Genomic DNA, 20,194 nt, shown 5'->3' on the forward strand with positions numbered 1-20,194 from the left:
GCCGTCCGACGCATCAACAGAGGTTAAACCTTTAGAAATTGGCATCTCCGGATCCACTTGATGAATGTTTGTTGTTTTGGTGTCATTTTGATCATTAAAACGTACTCAATTTTTCTTAATTGGTTTCAGTCATTTTATTGTTTCATGTTTGAACTTTATTACTGTTTTGATACTGCATAATACTCCTCTGTACAATTGCCACCTGAGGGTTAAGCTCAGGTGAATTTAATGACTTTAGGGTTCACCCTGACAATTGTGTTATTTTTCCTTGAGGTGGGTGACAGTCCACCACAAACAATAATCTACTACTTTCTTACAGTAAATAGGTAGGGATCGATTTAGCATTCTTAACTCCACATCTACATACTTTGAAGAAGCATAAATATATATTGTCAAGGTATATATATGTGGAGTTAAATATATAAAATGCTTCCCTATAGATACCTACTTTCACAAACCTTTGGTTGTCAAAATCAGTATTTTGATATTGGTAGTATAAATCTGCTACACTGCATTTACTAGCTTATAAGGCATACCCAATTAATTGTAGTAGCTGGCCTAATTAACGTACATTGGTGCTGGTACATACCCAAGCTGATGAGAAGGGGACATATCAAACTAGATTAAATTAAATAATAAAATAGTTTGAGCTTGCTGCAAAATACTTTGTAAATCAATGTATCTGTGAAGGTGTACTGTAAATTGCACCAGTTGGTTTAATTATATTCTGAATGTTTGTGTTAGCCGTCCATGAAGTAGTGGATGATTTTATTAGTGTCTATCAGAGCTAGAATCTTCAAATAATACTGTAAAATGTATCGTTTAATTCATTGTTTTGCATACTGTCTCATGGATAGACCCACCTCCCTTCAACCTTTTGCCCTTTGTGACAGGCAAGCTTACCTTCTTCCTTTGTTAACTCAGTGCAGTGCGGGCAGGATGTTCATGCGACAGCTGTTTGAATGTTCTCCATCTGCCACCACTCTATTGACATTTTACTGTTTGTAAGATGTGTTATTCAAAATGGCAAAGAGACAGATGCCTGATAGTGCATACACTTCTAAGCTCACTCTCAGTATACCATTGCAGCTGCAGATAACTGCATATTCTCATCAAAGACTGAGGGCCACACTTATCAAGGTTTTGTGTCGCCCTTTTTTGGAGTTGTATATAGCACAAACTCAACTTGAAGGTATCAGACTGCTTTACATGAGCACCAGTTGTGTTGCAGACATACACATTCATTTTGTTAGGCACGGGGAGATTATGTGATTTGCCCAGAATCACAGGAGGCTGAGCAAAGGAACTGGCAGCCCTTTGGTTCCTCCTCTCAAGGCCCATGGGCCACCGCCCCAGCAGTGCAGTACTGACCTCAAACATGATCTCGGGTCAGATTCTGTATAAATGGGTTTTCTTTTTGTCAGGTGGAGTTTGTGTGTGTGTCCAACTCCGAGCAGGGTCAGCCCAGCTGAAATATTCAGATCCAGCAGGCAGGATATGTGTGCTGCTCCCTTTGGTGGCGCTGTGCTGCTTGACTCTTGGGGGCTGTAACTGGGGCGAAGGTTGGAGTCAGCAAGTCTGCTTAATATATATTTTTCAGCACAAGGCTTGTGCTGAAAAATATATTTTAAGCAAACAACAGGGCTTTCTAGTGTGTTTTTTTGTTTGTGTAACACAACTGAGTCATTTTGTGTTGTTTGCCACTGGTGGTGTTGCCACTGGCACTTGCCACTTAGGCTAACATGTAAATTTCTGGGAGCCCTCAGTGAGTTCCCTTGACACTGGCTCAGTTGGTTCGTAACCTCTATATTTTTTTTGATTGTCCGGATTTCAGTCCGGATTTCACATGAAAGGAGTTTGCGCTGTTAAAATGTGCACACTTTGGTGTTCAGTGGATGGTTCACTTCTAAAAGATGCAATCGGACCACAGTGATGGTACAGTAGCTGCAGTTCCCAGTGTGTAGTCTGACAGAAGTTTTCGAAAGAGACTTGCTGTTTCATAATACCCAATTCTTGTGTGTTCTATGATGTTTTGTTTTCAATGTCTAAGGAACAGATTATCCAGCTGAATAGTATTAGTGTTTTTTGGCCTCAGAAAGCTGAACGACTGGGTCTGCCTTGCATTGATTACAATCTGAAACAAATTAGCTGCACAGAGTTCTCTACAGAAGGCACAGTGTTAGGCAAATTACATCACCAATCCTCTGATGACATCACAGAGTTGATCTCTGATCCCAGCCCAAGCCCTTCAACAGCCTCCTAGTCCTACTTGCACCTAAGGGCCCGGGGCAGCAAGGGCAAGATGTGGAAGCTAGAACTGCTACCTCACTCGGTGTGAGTGTGTGTCTATTGGCTCCCTTCACATGGTCACCCGGGAAAGAGCTATTCTCATAGTGCTAGACAAGGTGAGCTGGAAACCCTTGCACAGAGCAGCCTTCCAGCTTGTGTGTGTAGGCTCTGCATTGCTGATGTCCATAAAGCGGGTTGCAAGCAACCTCCCTACGAAATTAGTGGTAGCCTCTGAAGCTTTTGCTATAGTGTTTAGGGTAGAGAGGGGTGTGGCTCTCAGGCTACTTGCTAGCCATACCTCTCCTTGCTTATGCCCCTTCTCCTCCTCTCTCTTATAGTGAAAAGTTTTTAAAGTCTTCAGGTATGGGGCACTTCACACACTAATAGGCCCTTTAAAACATTCTGTAGTTTCTATTTCTGCTCCTGCCTTCTTCATTACCCCTGGTGCAGGGGTAGAAACCAACAAAGGCAGTGCCACACCATGAGTACCCAAGGGCAAGCCAGGGGTGGGAGCTGCTACTCCTGGCCAATGGCCACCCCTAACTGAGTTTCATTCTTACCAGCCAGAGTCTCTGAGAGAAGGTACTTATATTAACTCACCTGAAAATGTATGGTGGAGATCACCTTTTTTCTATATAACAAGCAATGACACCATTCAAATCATTGTGTTTTGTGCTAAAATACCAAGCTCATAACAGCAAATCTCCCAGTGACTGCCATGCAGCAAATGAACTCGAGTTTTGAATAGTGTTTAATTACAGTCATTGCGTTTAAGATTTAATAATACTGTGCTTTCAAAGTTAATTGGCATAAATCTTAATTAAGTGACTTTAGCCTTAAGCATATATTCTGCATGCGAATTTCATAAAGTTACTTGGTTGGCTTATCTGGAAAAAATGCAATTGAAGATGTGAAAGGAGATGTATTATAATCAACAGTTAAGGCTCTCTGTTTAAATAACGGCAGGAAGGTGTGGAATTGCAAGTGAACATTGTTAGAGCCTTTCTCGCACAGCCTTTGGGTACTAAGGCATTGTAGCACATAGAGCATAGAAGAAAGACAATTGGGAGCCAGATGAGGAACAAATTGTGCTGCAGTGATAAGGCACTGTGACTTATGAATGATGGGTGGTTCTAGTGTACAATGGCACATGGATATGATTTTTAAAACATGGCACATGGTTTAATAGACTTAATATTCAAGCTAAGAATGTTGCCAATTTTGTACATATTCTTTCTAGCTGCCAAATTAAAGTTGTATGGAGAAGGAAGCTGTACATTAACCATCAAAAACACTACATCTATTATTACAAAGGGGAGTAGGTCAGGTTTCAGTATGGTTCAAGTAAGTGGGTAGAACTGATTATATGTTCAAGGTCTGTTAGGTGCTTTGTTTCTACCCTGACTACTGTATTAACGATGTATAATGAATTAACAAGGATGGCATGAGTAATTTGCATTAGATTTAACACATAGATCCAGAAATATCTGCTTTATAAGGGCACCTGAGTAGTTCTTCTGTGCACCAAAATATATGTTGGACTCGGGCTGCCAATTTCTGGTAAAAAAACACATAAATTAAGACACACTGTCATATTTTTTTCATGGACTGAAAAACAATGTAAGTAATTAATCCCATGATTGAACTTGGAAAGGACACTAACTGATGATAAATGCCTGCATTCTAAACTGCATCATTTTCATCCGGTACCCAAGGAGATATAGAAGGAAACTATCTCAGAAAAAGTCCCAGCACCATTAGCAGATGTAAAATGTTTTTTAGATACATATTGCTCATACTGACTGCTGAGACATGGTTAGATAAGTCCTTGTAGGCCTCAGATTCCTCCAAATTAAAATCCCGTTTGATCTGCTTTATTACATCAAAAAAGGCCATTTGTGTTGGCTCTTAGGGCTCAGTGAACTTTACACCACCAACCAGTGCTAAAGTGCTTGCGCTTTCCTTTCAAACATGGTAAAATTAGCTTACACCGAATTGGCAAGTTCAACACCCCAAACTCCCCCTAGTAGAGGTTGCTCCCTGCGCTTGCTTGCTACACACCATGTGGGGGCTAGTCTCACTTTTACTTTGTTCTCTCTGATTCACAAAGTGTGTTTATTTTTGGTGCTCTCTGAAACAATGTTGATGGGTACATAGGACTGGGTGGGTAACCTGGTGCTTCTTAAGGTCATCATCTACTATTTACTGTGCTTTGAAAGTTGATACAATTGAATATGTAATGAAAAATGTGCTGTAAAATTCACCATTTTGGTCTGTCTTTTTCCAAAATTTTCTTGGGGGGAGAACCCCCCGAAACCCCCCTAGTAGGGGTCTGGCGCGCTCGCTGCGCTCGCTCGCTACGTGCTAGATGGGGGCTGGTCTGGCAAAATTTGCCAGGGCTGCTTTCAATTCCCAGTCCGGCCCTGATAACAAACCCGGCGTTCGAGTCTAAAGGGAATGAATTGTACTAACATCCATGATAAATTCTTTTTTTGTGTTAAAAATGTTGATATTTCTCTTCTCTTCCATGAATTAACATCTCTCTAAATTAGTCCGTATTTCTTTACAAGACAGTGGACTAATGAAAATCACAGTCTTTCCAGCAGCAAAGCATCCCTTTATGTTTTTCTGCATCACATCCTATGTGAACATGTAAATCATTTGAACCTTTAGAGATGCAAAGCCGGGGCAGGAAAACGGAGGGAACTGCTCTCTCTGCTTTTCTGGAGATTTGTATGTACAGTGAGGGGTTTCTGGTCCCCTTGCAGCAGTTTGGAGTTCCTTCCACCCACCTTGCAGGCCTCAGAGGTGCTGATAAGGAAACTGTAAACCAGTTGACAACAAGCCCCACTGGCCAGGTAAAAGGTCCACCTTGGTATTACTGACTTCAAGAGGGACCAGTGTGATCAGCATTGTGTGCTGCCTTCTTCCAGTGCAGATGTGATGCAGTGTGCCTTGATAGTGTGTCTTTCATTCAGATGTACGCGAGTACGCAATAAACACAAATACATACACTGGCAAGGGGTGTACCACATCACCTGTAGACAAAAGGCTGGTGAACGATTACATTTTCAATAAGTGTTCGGTGCTTTCAGGTAGAAAGAGAACTGGTGATTGACACACACATCTGGTTCAGTCGATACTCCCTCATTACGTGCACACACCACCTGCCGCTTTTCTAATTCAAAGGACGTGCTTTCTGGATTTAAGGCACACGCAGATATGTGGTTCGGTGTATGTCAACCCCGAATAGCAGGATGCCACCTGGTCCTTACATTTTATCCAATAACACAATGTACCCTGAGATTGCAGGCCCACCAGTTCCTACAGCTGGAAAAGCAAAACTTCAAGTCCCAGAATCCAATCTGCTATTGGTGAAAGCACCTGGAATCGATGACAGTGAACATCATGACAATGGGCCTCTTGACAGTCGATGACATCCTATTGGCTATCTTGTGTAGCCAAAGGCACGCTTTTTTGTCCATGCTCATAATCTCCACAGCAGCCCCTCAATTATGCAAATTAGGTTACACAAAACAAGCATTTGCAAGGCCAATAGGTCTCGCCTACCTGAGATCCATTGTCTCTGGTCATTGTTTTTTTGACATGTTGTACAGCAACACGGCTGCGGGCAGAATGGTTGAAAGGTAAAGCAACTACGACTCGGCCAACGTTGACCACGCCATACCTCTTTTATTTTTTTACTTTCACCCAGATAGCTGTACATCATGGCTAAAAAAATATTGACAAAGCCAAGAGATCTTGCATAGGCAAGCACTATTGGTTTTGCCCAGGCTTGTTTAATTGTGTTGTAAACAAGAAAATAATATTTATGCCTGGATTAATAGGTGGTCAATCATCTTGGATTCCTGTGCAAACTGCTGCTTGAGCAAGGATCAGAAATCTGAGTATTGCTGTAAAACCGCATACCGGTAATTTTCACACCTGGCAAAATTTACAGAGTGCAAAGCATGGTGTACATTCCGATACACGCAGACCTTGTTGCAGAAAACATCACATTGTCCCCATTTTCCAATGGAGAACTCCATTTTTCCTCTAGAAGACATGAAGTTCTGACTTGCTGAAATTTACCCGGGGAAAATTGTGGAGTTGTAGTGATTTTTTCCACAGTATTCAAATTCTGATCCCTGTGCAACAAGGCGTTTCATTTCATTTCATAAGGCTTTATTCGGAGCAAAAAAACATGTCCATAAAAGCACACAGATAATAAACAAAATTCAAATATCAGTTACAATACAATCACATTTACAATTAGACAGCCACTGTTAAAAAGAGAAACATAATATACAGGCGAGGACAGAATAAATATTTAAAAAATCATACTTTTCCTGACACTAATTGCTTTAAGCAGGAAAGTAGCTGTAAAAAAACAAACATCAGGATGGTGCAAGTTAAAAAGCAATTTCATAGAATCATGAACTGTCCTGACACCAAACTTGATTAAAATAGGTTTTAAAAAAGTTTTACGAAAATCCCCATACAATTGACACAGCATAAGAAGGTGCATAGTGCTTTGTGCAAAGATATTGTCACACGGGCAAGGGCCTGCAGGGTGCTTATTCAGGGAAGGGAAAGCAACCAGGTTATGCACAATCCCCATCCTTAACCTTGTTAAAACAAACTGATGGGAAACTCTGGTCACTTGGGTCAAATATGGTTGATAGCCCGCTATTTCGTTCATACTGCTGTAAAACACACAGGTGGATAACTTGTCTTCGTTACAGGTCCGCCTCTCCGATTTGCAATTCAAAAAGATATTCTTCATTTCAGACTTAGATATGTCTGAAGTCCCATATCTATCAGTAATTATATTAAGGCCATAGAACTCCTGAAAGCTGTTGATGGTATATTTAATCCATGGGATCTTTAAATGCTTATCAACAGTGAGACAATCGTTAATAAAAGCTCTATGTAGAGATGTCTCTTCTTTCAGCCAGATAGAACGCCACAACAGTAGATGTCTCAGGAGAATCAAGTCATTTAAATATTGGATTCCGAGTTCTCTATGGACTAAATCGTTAGAGGCAGATTTTGGCAGACACAAAAGTCTTTTTAAGAAGACGTTGTCCTCCACCTGGAGGCTCCCAGCCGGGGCCAGACCCCAAACCCCTGCCCGATAGAGGGCAACGGAAAGACATCTAGACTGAAAAATCTTGAGCATGCCTTTTATCCATTTGTCCCCTAATTTGGTGGCAAAAGTAAACACCCCATTGGCGCTCCTCATCATCTTGGTCCTAACATTCTTATGCTCACTGGCCCAGCTGCAATTCTTAGAAAATGTAATGCCGAGGTAGCAGAAATTGTCAACTTTTTGGACCCTTTGACCTTCTATATAATAAGATTGGAGCTTACTCAGCCCTGGCCCACACTCCATAACATAGGTTTTGGTTTTATTAATCACAAGTTTTCTACTCTTAATGAACTGGGAAAACCCGTCCATCAAGCGTTGATGGACTATCGGGGTCCAGGACAGCAGCGCGGCATCGTCCGCATAGAGTAATACCGGGACGTTAAAATCATTAACTCTAGGGGCATCTGCCACTACTGACTGTAGAACCGTGTCCACTTCATTAATGAAAAGTGTAAAAAGCAAGGGGACTAAAACACACCCCTGCCTTATACCCTTCCCGATCTTAAGTTTGGTGGTACACTCCCCATTAGAACCATATCGAACGCTAGTACGTAATTTAACAAAGAGTCGGGCCAAAAAAAAGACAATACCCTCAGGTGCCCCCATTTCAATCAATTTTGCTCAGAGAATTGCGTGGTCCACCATATCGAAAGCGCTGCTCAAATCTGGGAAGCAGAGATAGATAGAGCCCTTCTTGGCCTGGGTGTATTTCCTGATCAAAGGTTCAAGATTTAAGCATTGCTCAATCGTCCCACGCCCTTTTCTGAACCCAAACTGGCAGTTAGACAGGATCCCGTTGGTTTCTGCCCATTCTTCCAGTCTAACCAGAAGCACCCGGCTCATAATTTTTACTGAGGAATCCAACAAGGAAATTGGACGGTAGTTTTTCACATCCCCCGATCGCCTTTCTTAAATATGTGAATAATAATTGATTCTTCCCAGGTTGGAGGTATCCCATGACAAACCGCTGCGTTAAAAACTTTAACCAGTAGTGGACGCTATACCTCGGGAACAGTCTTATAAACGTCGATGGGCACCCCATCAGGGCCCTGAGCCTTTCCCCCTTTACTAGCGCTGATACTGTCTAGAACCTCAGTAATGGTAATTTCCAAAGGGACAATGGGTCAACCGTCCTTACGATTACCCAGGGCTTTGTCTGAGTCAAAGATATTAGAGAAGTGGGAGATCCATGTTTCCATATTAACCATAGATGTTAATTCTGGTACCTTCTCATCTTTAAGAAACGGGCAATTAACAGTAGCCCAAAATAATGTTCAATGTTTTGACTCAGCGGCCAATGTCAGTTTATCCCAGGCCTCAAGCTGTAACTCCGTCTTCCTTCGCTTTACTATTGTCTTATAGCTTATTTTAAGCTGGGACACCTGGCTCCTATCTCTAGGTTTGGCTGCCAAAGCCTCTTTAAGCTCTTTAAGCGCAATAGTACATGCGTGGTCGAACCATCCCCTTCGTTGGTCGGACTTGCACCTAGCTGTTTTAGTAAACTTTATGTCAATGATGGAATTAATTCTGATAAAATATCCAATAGGATCGACAGTGACGTCCTCTTGCTCAAGGATCGCAGTGATTTCTAATAAGCAGCTATTTATGATTAAATCAGACGTCATTTCAGCTTTATCCCTTTCCATCTTAACCTGGTACCGTTAGGTCTATGGGGTTCAATGTTAACAATAACACCCGAATCAGGTACAGGTTTTTCTTTCCAGAGTGTGACCTCAATAGTAATACAGTTATGGTCGCTAAGCATGATATCCACGACCCTAGGGGCCAAACTCCAGGGGATAAGATTAGAAGACATACATATAAAATCAATAACAGTATTTGCCCCCTACCTGAAAAAGTGGGGATACTCTCACCTAAATCGTTCTTCTCGTTCACCAATATTTCCATATCATATGCCGCTAAGAGGTTGTTCAAGGATTCCACGTACTGGTTATGGGGGAAATGGAGATCGGCATCGCCGAAACGATTGGTGACCCCACACGTACTTTGGTAGGAGAGGGGACAAACTGCTATATTAAAATCCCCCGCCAGAATAAATTCAAAAATAACATTCGAACCCTCTATGATATCAGCCAGGGCACTCTCTAAGGCATTAATCACCAGGTGACTGGTGCCATCGAAAATATTATTATAAAAATTAATTAGAAGGATGTTTCTTCCCTCTTCCTGTGACAACCATAAAATTCGAGAGTGAGTCCCCACTAAAACATGTTTTTTAACAATTATGGGGATTTTAACAGAAATCAAAACCAAAAGCCCTCCCTTAGCTCTACCGGATGTTGATGCCATAGCGGGTAATTGGTAAGAAACAAAACCATTATAACCTGTAACATTTTTACACCAAGTTTCCTGGAGGCAGATAATATCAAAAAGATCAACAAATTCTGTCCACCCCAGGCAATCCTCTTTAGACATTAAACCGGCAACATTCCAACTGACGATAAAATAATTCGGGGGCCCAGTGGGTGTTTGCATAATTACAGCGGTAGTGATAGTTGGACTAATACGATGAATGTCCAGTATATCGTTAGAATTAGGGTGGGTTACACTTAACCTATCTACTACAGAAAGACCCTCAATACACCCAACAGGTTCACCCACTACACTGTGTATCATGTGGCAATCATAATGCTCACTTACATTGACAGGGAGCCCTATATTATTTCCTTCTGACTCTCCTCCACAGGGTACAATTTCTACTTCAGGCAAGATGGGGACCTGGTCAAACTCCAGTCAATCGTTGGAATCTAAACCACTCAGAGATTGGTAACGATTGGATGTTACCAACTCAAAACCTCTAGGCACATTAAAGGCACTACCTCTTCTCCCCCCAGAGTCATTAGTAGGCTGGGCAAATAAATGTCTATAGAAAAACCCCAGAGGTCTGAGTGTAATTCCCTGATCATTCGGTGGACGGGAGGTAGCTCTGATCAAAGATGTGGTGGCAAGATGTGGGTTTTTAAAATTAACTATTACACAGTCACCACTCATATTTTTATGTGATTTCCCTATCCAGTTAGTTCTAGTGGTGGTTAGAATCTGATCAGACAGAGCTACCGGGAAACCACACTCTTGGTTAAGCCAACCCACGGTTTTATTCTTCAGGGATTCATGTGTTTCCAAATTGCCATGAGGCTCCGTCTCCCTGACTGGTGGGACATTAGTTACACTGCCACGTATGAAGCACAGTCTGGGGGTAAGTCGGGCTGCGAGTAACCATATCGCTTAATCTTCTCTTTAACTGGCCCTGGCTTATCCACTGGGACTATGGCAATGGGGGTGTTTAAACGCGCCGTAGGCGCAGGGTTGGATACAGCTACAATAACTGGGCATGATCCCTCTTTGGAGATCTTTGGTGTCTCCGTTATAGAACCATTAACCCTTGAACTGGCTTCTAGGCTAACTTTAGACCCTGTATATAAACTCAAAAGGCCTCCCAACCTCACTACCTCTCCCAAAATAGTGTTGAGTTTATCCATTAAAGGTTTGATAATTTTATCAAACTTTGCTTCAATAATACTAATCAAGAGCTCTAACTGTTCAGGAACTAGTTTAACTTGGGGATTATTAGTAACAGCTGCTGGGTCACTTTCAGCACTGTTGGATAGTGGCTCCAGTCTTTTTTTGTTATGTTTCCCCACCCGTTTTGGTAGGTTTATTTTACTAATGCTCCTCCAAGATCTTAATACCCTCTGGGCTCTTGGAGCCGGTGAGCCTGATACCATTGTATCATGAGGGGACTCAGGCGTGACCAAGTTAGGCTCTGATTCTATAGGAGTAGCTGTGGTTGGAAGGACAGGGAACTCCAAGTTGCAACTAACATCGACTAAAGAGGTCGACAAAGATATGGGTGACTTGGGTGGACTGGGTAATGGGACAGAGGAGCTCCCCCGATCCAATGATAATCGGCGTTCTTTGTTACTTTTGTCTACTACTTTACCAAGGTAATTGTCAAGAGTAGCTAGGGCGGGGCGGGTGTTTACATTGTTACCTTTAGACATGATTAACTCTCTCAAAATGCTTCCAACAATTATTAAAAATCCGAAAAGCCTTAATAAGGAACAAAATGAAATTGCCTTATACAGTTAAAATACTGTTAAAAGGAACACTGTCGTGGAAACAAACAAACAGGAGTGCAGCTGAGAAAACCAAATACAGTCTCAATTACCAGTCAGTAACGATGGTTGCTGGGAAGTGTAAGGGGGGTGGCCCAGCCCGGCCCCGGATGGCCACAGACAGTCCCGCCCTTGTCCCGGGCTTCTCCCGGGACGCTCCGGCGCAGCGGGGGATCATGTTGGTTAAATAACGTCCAGTCTTAGGGCAGAGCACAATCCCGTGTGCAGGTGAGTTCAGCCCCAAGGATTACTGGGACAGGTAGTCCGGTGTTGGGTTGCGGGCATCACTGGGCCGGGACTCGAAGCAGGAAGTATCAGCACGCTGTCCCCAGTACAGATGGTCGTCAGTTCCTTTCAGGAGACCCCTCACCACGCTGCGGCACACGCGAAGCGGGTGCGGCGAGGTCTTTTCAGGCGTCCGGTCTGAGGGCGGAGCAAAACCCCGTGTGCAGTTGAGTTCAACCCCAAGGATTACTGGGACAGGTAGTCCGGTGTTGGGTTGCGGGCATCACTGGGCCGGGACCCGATGCAGGAAGTATCAGCACGCTGCCCCCAGTACAGATGGTCGTCAGTTCCTATCAGGAGACCCCTCACCACGCCGCGGCACCACCGAAGCAGGTGCCGCGAGGTCTTTTCAGGCGTCCGGTCTGAGGGCGGAGCACAATCCCGTGTGCAGGTGGGTTCAGCCCCAAGGATTACTGGGACAGGTAGTCCGGTGTTGGGTTGCGGGCATCACTGGGCCGGGACCCGATGCAGGAAGTATCAGCACGCTGCCCCCAGTACAGATGATTGTCAGTTCCTTTCAGGAGACCCCTCACCACGCCGCGGCACCAGCGAAGCAGATGCGGCGAGGTCTTTTCAGGCTTCCGGTCTGAGGGCGGAGCACAACCCCGTGTGCAGGTGAGTTCAACCCCAAGGATTACTGGGACAGGTGGTCCGGTGTTGGGTTGCGGGCGTCACTGGGCCGGGACCCGATGCAGGAAGTATCAGCACGCTGACCCCAGTACAGATGGTCATCAGTTCCTTTCAGGAGACCTCTCACCACGCTGCGGCACCCGCGAAGCGGGTGCGGCGAGGTCTTTTCAGGCGTCAGGTCTGAGGGCGGAGCAAAACCCCGTGTGCAGTTGAGTTCAACCCCAAGGATTACTGGGACAGGTACTCCGGTGTTGGGTTGCGGGCATCACTGGGCCGGGACCCGATGCAGGAAGTATCAGCACGCTGCCCCCAGTACAGATGGTCGTCAGTTCCTATCAGGAGACCCCTCACCACGCCGCGGCACCACCGAAGCAGGTGCCGCGAGGTCTTTTCAGGCGTCCGGTCTGAGGGCGGAGCACAATCCCGTGTGCAGGTGGGTTCAGCCCCAAGGATTACTGGGACAGGTAGTCCGGTGTTGGGTTGCGGGCATCACTGGGCCGGGACCCGATGCAGGAAGTATCAGCACGCTGCCCCCAGTACAGATGATTGTCAGTTCCTTTCAGGAGACCCCTCACCACGCCGCGGCACCAGCGAAGCAGATGCGGCGAGGTCTTTTCAGGCTTCCGGTCTGAGGGCGGAGCACAACCCCGTGTGCAGGTGAGTTCAACCCCAAGGATTACTGGGAAAGGTGGTCCGGTGTTGGGTTGCGGGCGTCACTGGGCCGGAAACCGATGCAGGAAGAGTCAGCACACTGCCCCCAGTACAGATGGTCATCAGTTCCTTTCAGGAGACCCCTCACCATGCTGCGGCACCCGCGAAGCGGGTGCAGCGAGGTCTTTTCAGGCGTCCGGTCTGAGGGTGGAGCACAATCCCGTGTGCAGGTGAGTTCAGCCCCAAGGATTACTGGGACAGGTAGTCCGGTGTTGGGTTGCGGGCATCACTGGGCCGGGACCCGATGCAGGAAGTATCAGCACGCTGCCCCCAGTAAAGATGGTCGTCAGTTCCTTTTAGGAGACCCCTCACCATGCTGCGGCACCCACGAAGTGGTTGCTGCGAGGTCTTTTCAGGTGTCCGGTCTGAGGGCGGAGCACAATCCCGTGTGCAGCTGAGTTCAGCCCCAAGGATTACTGGGACAGGTAGTCCGGTGTTGGGTTGCGGGCATCACTGGGCCGGGACCCGATGCATGAAGTATCAGCACGCTGCCCCCAGTACAGATGGTCGTCAGTTCCTTTCAGGAGACCCCTCACCACGCCGCGGCACCAGCGAAGCAGGTGCGGCGAGGTCTTTTCAGGCGTCCGGTCTGAGGGCGGAGCACAATCCCCGTGTGCAGGTGAGTTCAGCCCCAAGGATTACTGGGACAGGTAGTCCGGTGTTGGGTTGCGGGTGTCACTGGGCCAGGACCCGATGCAGGAAGTATCAGCACGCTGTCCCCAGTACAGACGGTCGTCAGTTCCTTTCAGGAGACCCCTCACCTCGCTGCGGCACCCGCGAAGCGGGTGCGGCGAGGTCTTTTCAGGCGTGCGGTCTGAGGGCGGAGCACAACCCCGTGTGCAGGTGAGTTCAACCCCAAGGATTACTGGGACAGGTAGTCCGGTGTTGGGTTGCGGGCATCACTGGGCCGGGACCCGATGCAGGAAGTATCAGAACGCTGCCTCCAGTAAAGATGGTTGTCAGTTCCTTTTAAGAGACCCCTTACCACGCTGCGGCACCCGCGAAGCGGTTGCTGCGAGGTCTTTTCAGGTGTCCGGTCTGAGGGCGGAGCACAATCCCGTGTGCAGCTGAGTTCAGCCCCAAGGATTACTGGGACAGGTAGTCCGGTGTTGGGTTGCGGGCATCACAGGGCCGGGACCCGATGCAGGAAGTATCAGCACGCTGCCCCCAGTACGGATGGTCGTCAGTTCCTTTCAGGAGACCCCTCACCACGCCGCGGCACCAGCGAAGCAGGTGCGGCGAGGTCTTTTCAGGCGTCCGGTCTGAGGGCGGAGCACAATCCTGTGTGCAGGTGGGTTCAGCCCCAAGGATTACTGGGACAGGTAGTCCGGTGTTGGGTTGCGGGCATCACTGGGCCGGGACCCGATGCAGGAAGTATCAGCACGCTGCCCCCAGTACAGATGATTGTCAGTTCCTTTCAGGAGACCCCTCACCACGCCGCGGCACCAGCGAAGCAGATGCGGCGAGGTCTTTTCAGGCTTCCGGTCTGAGGGCGGAGCACAACCCCGTGTGCAGGTGAGTTCAACCCCAAGGATTACTGGGACAGGTGGTCCGGTGTTGGGTTGCGGGCGTCACTGGGCCGGAAACCGATGCAGGAAGAGTCAGCACACTGCCCCCAGTACAGATGGTCGTCAGTTCCTTTCAGGAGACCCCTCACCACGCAGCGGCACCCGCGAAGCGGGTGCAGCGAGGTCTTTTCAGGCGTCCGGTCTGAGGGTGGAGCACAATCCCGTGTGCAGGTGAGTTCAGCCCCAAGGATTACTGGGACAGGTAGTCCGGTGTTGGGTTGCGGGCATCACTGGGCCGGGACCCGATGCAGGAAGTATCAGCACGCTGCCCCCAGTAAAGATGGTCGTCAGTTCCTTTTAGGAGACCCCTCACCATGCTGCGGCACCCACGAAGCGGTTGCTGCGAGGTCTTTTCAGGTGTCCGGTCTGAGGGCGGAGCACAATCCCGTGTGCAGCTGAGTTCAGCCCCAAGGATTACTGGGACAGGTAGTCCGGTGTTGGGTTGCGGGCATCACTGGGCCGGGACCCGATGCAGGAAGTATCAGCACGCTGCCCCCAGTACAGATGGTCGTCAGTTCCTTTCAGGAGACCCCTCACCACGCCGAGGCACCAGCGAAGCAGGTGCCGCGAGGTCTTTTCAGGCGTCCGGTCTGAGGGCGGAGCACAACCCCGTGTGCAGGTGAGTTCAACCCCAAGGATTACTGGGACAGGTAGTCCGGTGTTGGGTTGCGGGCATCACTGGGCCGGGACCCGATGCAGGAAGTATCAGAACGCTGTCCCCAGTACAGACGGTCGTCAGTTCCTTTCAGGAGACCCCTCACCTCGCTGCGGCACCCGCGAAGCGGGTGCGGCGAGGTCTTTTCAGGCGTCCGGTCTGAGGGCGGAGCACAACCCCGTGTGCAGGTGAGTTCAACCCCAAGGATTACTGGGACAGGTAGTCCGGTGTTGGGTTGCGGGCATCACTGGGCCGGGACCCGATGCAGGAAGTATCAGAACGCTGCCTCCAGTAAAGATGGTTGTAAGTTCCTTTTAGGAGACCCCTTACCACGCTGCGGCACCCGCGAAGCGGTTGCTGCGAGGTCTTTTCAGGTGTCCGGTCTGAGGGCGGAGCACAATCCCGTGTGCAGCTGAGTTCAGCCCCAAGGATTACTGGGACAGGTAGTCCGGTGTTGGGTTGCGGGCATCACAGGGCCGGGACCCGATGCAGGAAGTATCAGCACGCTGCCCCCAGTACGGATGGTCGTCAGTTCCTTTCAGGAGACCCCTCACCACGCCGCGGCACCAGCGAAGCAGGTGCGGCGAGGTCTTTTCAGGCGTCCGGTCCGAGGGCAGAGCACAACCCCCTGTGCAGGTGAGTTCAGCCCCAAGGATTACTGGGACAGGTAGTCCGGTGTTGGGTTGCGGGCATCACTGGGCCGGGACCCGATGCAGGAAGTATCAGCACGCTGCCCTCAGTACAGATGGTCGTCAGTTCCTTTCAGGAGACCCCTCACCACGCCGCGGCACCCACAAAGCGGGTGCAGCGAGGTCTTTTCAGGCGTCCGGTCTGAGGGTGGAGCACAATCCCGTGTGCAGGTGAGTTCAGCCCCAAGGATTACTGGGACAGGTAGTCCGGTGTTGGGTTGCGGGCATCACTGGGCCGGGACCCGATGCAGGAAGTATCAGCACGCTGCCCCCAGTAAAGATGGTCGTCAGTTCCTTTTAGGAGACCCCTCACCACGCTGCGGCACCCGCGAAGCGGTTGCTGCGAGGTCTTTTCAGGTGTCCGGTCTGAGGGCGGAGCACAATCCCGTGTGCAGCTGAGTTCAGCCCCAAGGATTACTGGGACAGGTAGTCCGGTGTTGGGTTGCGGGCATCACTGGGCCGGGACCCGATGCAGGAAGTATCAGCACGCTGCCCCCAGTACAGATGGTCGTCAGTTCCTTTCAGGAGACCCCTCACCACGTCCCGGCACCAGCGTAGCAGGTGCGGCGAGGTCTTTTCAGGCGTCCGGTCTGAGGGCGGAGCACAATCCCGTGTGCAGGTGAGTTCAGCCCCAAGGATTACTGGGACAGGTAGTCCGGTGTTGGGTTGCGGGTGTCACTGGGCCAGGAGCCGATGCAGGAAGTATCAGCACGCTGTCCCCAGTACAGATGGTCGTCAGTTCCTTTCAGGAGACCCCTCACCACGCTGCGGCACCCGCGAAGCGGGTGCGGCGAGTTCTTTTCAGGCATCCGCTCTGAGGGCGGAGCACAATCCCGTGTGCAGGTGAGTTCAGCCCCAAGGATTACTGGGACAGGTAGTCCGGTGTTGGGTTGCGGGCGTCACTGGGCCGGGACCCGATGCAGGAAGTATCAGCACGCTGCCCCCAATACAGATGATTGTCAGTTCCTTTCAGGAGACCCCTCACCACACCGCGGCACCAGCGAAGCAGATGCGGCGAGGTCTTTTCAGGCTTCCGGTCTGAGGGCGGAGCACAACCCCGTGTGCAGGTGAGTTCAACCCCAAGGATTACTGGGACAGGTGGTCCGGTGTTGGGTTGCGGGCGTCACTGGGCCGGAAACCGATGCAGGAAGAGTCAGCACACTGCCCCCAGTACAGATGGTCGTCAGTTCCTTTCAGGAGACCCCTCACCACGCTGCGGCACCCGCGAAGCGGGTGCAGCGAGGTCTTTTCAGGCGTCCGGTCTGAGGGTGGAGCACAATCCCGTGTGCAGGTGAGTTCAGCCCCAAGGATTACTGGGACAGGTAGTCCGGTGTTGGGTTGCGGGCATCACTGGGCCGGGACCCGATGCAGGAAGCATCAGCACGCTGCCCCCAGTAAAGATAGTCGTCAGTTCCTTTTAGGAGACCCCTCACCATGCTGCGGCACCCACGAAGCGGTTGCTGCGAGGTCTTTTCAGATGTCCGGTCTGAGGGCGGAGCACAATCCCGTGTGCAGCTGAGTTCAGCCCCAAGGATTACTGGGACAGGTAGTCTGGTGTTTGGTTGCGGGCATCACTGGGCCGGGACCCGATGCAGGAAGTATCAGCACGCTGCCCCCAGTACAGATGGTCGTCAGTTCCTTTCAGGAGACCCCTCACCACGCCGCGGCACCAGCGAAGCAGGTGCGGCGAGGTCTTTTCAGGCGTCCGGTCTGAGGGCGGAGCACAATCCCGTGTGCAGGTGAGTTCAGCCCCAAGGATTACTGGGACAGGTAGTCCGGTGTTGGGTTGCGGGTGTCACTGGGCCAGGACCCGATGCAGGAAGTATCAGCACGCTGTCCCCAGTACAGACGGTCGTCAGTTCCTTTCAGGAGACCCCTCACCTCGCTGCGGCACCCGCGAAGCGGGTGCTGGCGAGGTCTTTTCAGGCGTCCGGTCTGAGGGCGGAGCACAACCCCGTGTGCAGGTGAGTTCAACCCCAAGGATTACTGGGACAGGTAGTCCGGTGTTGGGTTGCGGGCATCACTGGGCCGGGACCCGATGCAGGAAGTATCAGAACGCTGCCTCCAGTAAAGATGGTTGTCAGTTCCTTTTAGGAGACCCCTTACCACGCTGCGGCACCCGCGAAGCGGTTGCTGCAAGGTCTTTTCAGGTGTCCGGTCTGAGGGCGGAGCACAATCCCGTGTGCAGCTGAGTTCAGCCCCAAGGATTACTGGGACAGGTAGTCCGGTGTTGGGTTGCGGGCATCACAGGGCCGGGACCCGATACAGGAAGTATCAGCACGCTGCCCCCAGTACGGATGGTCGTCAGTTCCTTTCAGGAGACCCCTCACCACGCCGCGGCACCAGCGAAGCAGGTGCGGCGAGGTCTTTTCAGGCGTCCGGTCCGAGGGCAGAGCACAACCCCGTGTGCAGGTGAGTTCAACCCCAAGGATTACTGGGACAGGTAGTCCGGTGTTGGGTTGCGGGCATCACTGGGCCGAGACCTGATGCAGGAAGTATCAGCACGCTGCCCCCAGTACAGATGGTCGTCAGTTCCTTTCAGGAGACCCCTCACCACGTCCCGGCACCAGCGAAGCAGGTGCGGCGAGGTCTTTTCAGGCGTCCGGTCTGAGGGCGGAGCACAATCCCGTGTGCAGGTGAGTTCAGCCCCAAGGATTACTGGGACAGGTAGTCCGGTGTTGGGTTGCGGGTGTCACTGGGCCAGGACCCGATGCAGGAAGTATCAGCACGCTGTCCCCAGTACAGATGGTCGTCAGTTCCTTTCAGGAGACCCCTCACCACGCTGCGGCACCCGCGAAGCGGGTGCGGCGAGGTCTTTTCAGGCGTCCGGTCTGAGGGCGGAGCACAATCCCGTGTGCAGGTGAGTTCAGCCCCAAGGATTACTGGGACAGGTAGTCCGGTGTTGGGTTGCGGGCGTCACTGGGCCGGGACCCGATGCACGAAGTATCAGCACGCTGCCCCCAGTACAGATGGTCGTCAGTTCCTTTCAGGAGACCCCTCACCAGGCGTTTGCACACGGACTGGAATTTACCAGACCACTTCCAATCAGAGTCTTGGTCCATTCACTGTGTATATAGCACAAATGAGAGCGCGGGCGCTCTTCTACGCCCTACGTGTGAAGAATCGAAATGCTATGGCTCTCATTCTGAGTGAGTTGGGATTAGCGATGAAAAAAATTCGCAGTGAGGGTAAATCTATTACAGCACTTTGAATTTTTTTTTTCCTGGGATATTTTGCCCATCTCATTCAGAGTGTTTTTTAAGCTCAGAATGAGGGACACCATGTAGAATCAGATATGCTACTCATAAATTCCGCATTCTTTCTGGTAGGAATTGCAAAAATATTCCACAATTTGAAATCTAGGTTGGGTCTAGCTTTACGCAGCACCGAGGGATAACGGTCCATGTCCATAATGGATGTGGAAGTACCTGGTGAATGAAGCCTGTGCGAGTGGCACTACTTTCATCATCATATCTTTCTACCATGTTCATGTTACAGGAAGGAGCAGTGACACAGTACTGTGTCTGAGCATCAACTTTGCCTCCTGGCCTACACTGTGTGCTCTGCTGTCTTGTGAATTCAAAAGTAGTCATTTGAGCATCTCTCCTAATACATATGATTTTAATTGCACTTTAGGACAATGTTCCAAAATGTCTAGACATGTTGCAAACCTCAGGCGCCATATAACTAATAGAATTGCGAAGGATTGTCAGGGCCGGGACACTAAGACAACTTGAAATTACAGCTTGTAATTAGTATAGCCCTTTTACTGTTTTGAAGTGCTTATGTAACAGTTGTCCTGATTAAATTCTAATCCTAAATTTTTTGACCTTTGAAGGATCAAAGGCTTAGTTGGGAAAGACAGGACTTGACCCTGTAACACAGTCATCAGCGAGGGTTTAACCCGCTGAGTAATGTTGCCAGTTTGTATTAAATAATAAACAACAAGGGGTGGTGATGGACAGAGTTTCTGAATTAAGCAGAATGCTCTCACCCAGTCAAGAGATCAGGGCTAGATCCAACACCGTTTTTTAGCTCACTGCACCATCCCAGCTTAGAACCTGGCTATATGCAAATTA

Source organism: Lissotriton vulgaris, chromosome 4_1, assembly GCF_964263255.1.
Source record: "Lissotriton vulgaris chromosome 4_1, aLisVul1.2, whole genome shotgun sequence".
Classification (NCBI taxonomy): domain Eukaryota; kingdom Metazoa; phylum Chordata; class Amphibia; order Caudata; family Salamandridae; genus Lissotriton; species Lissotriton vulgaris.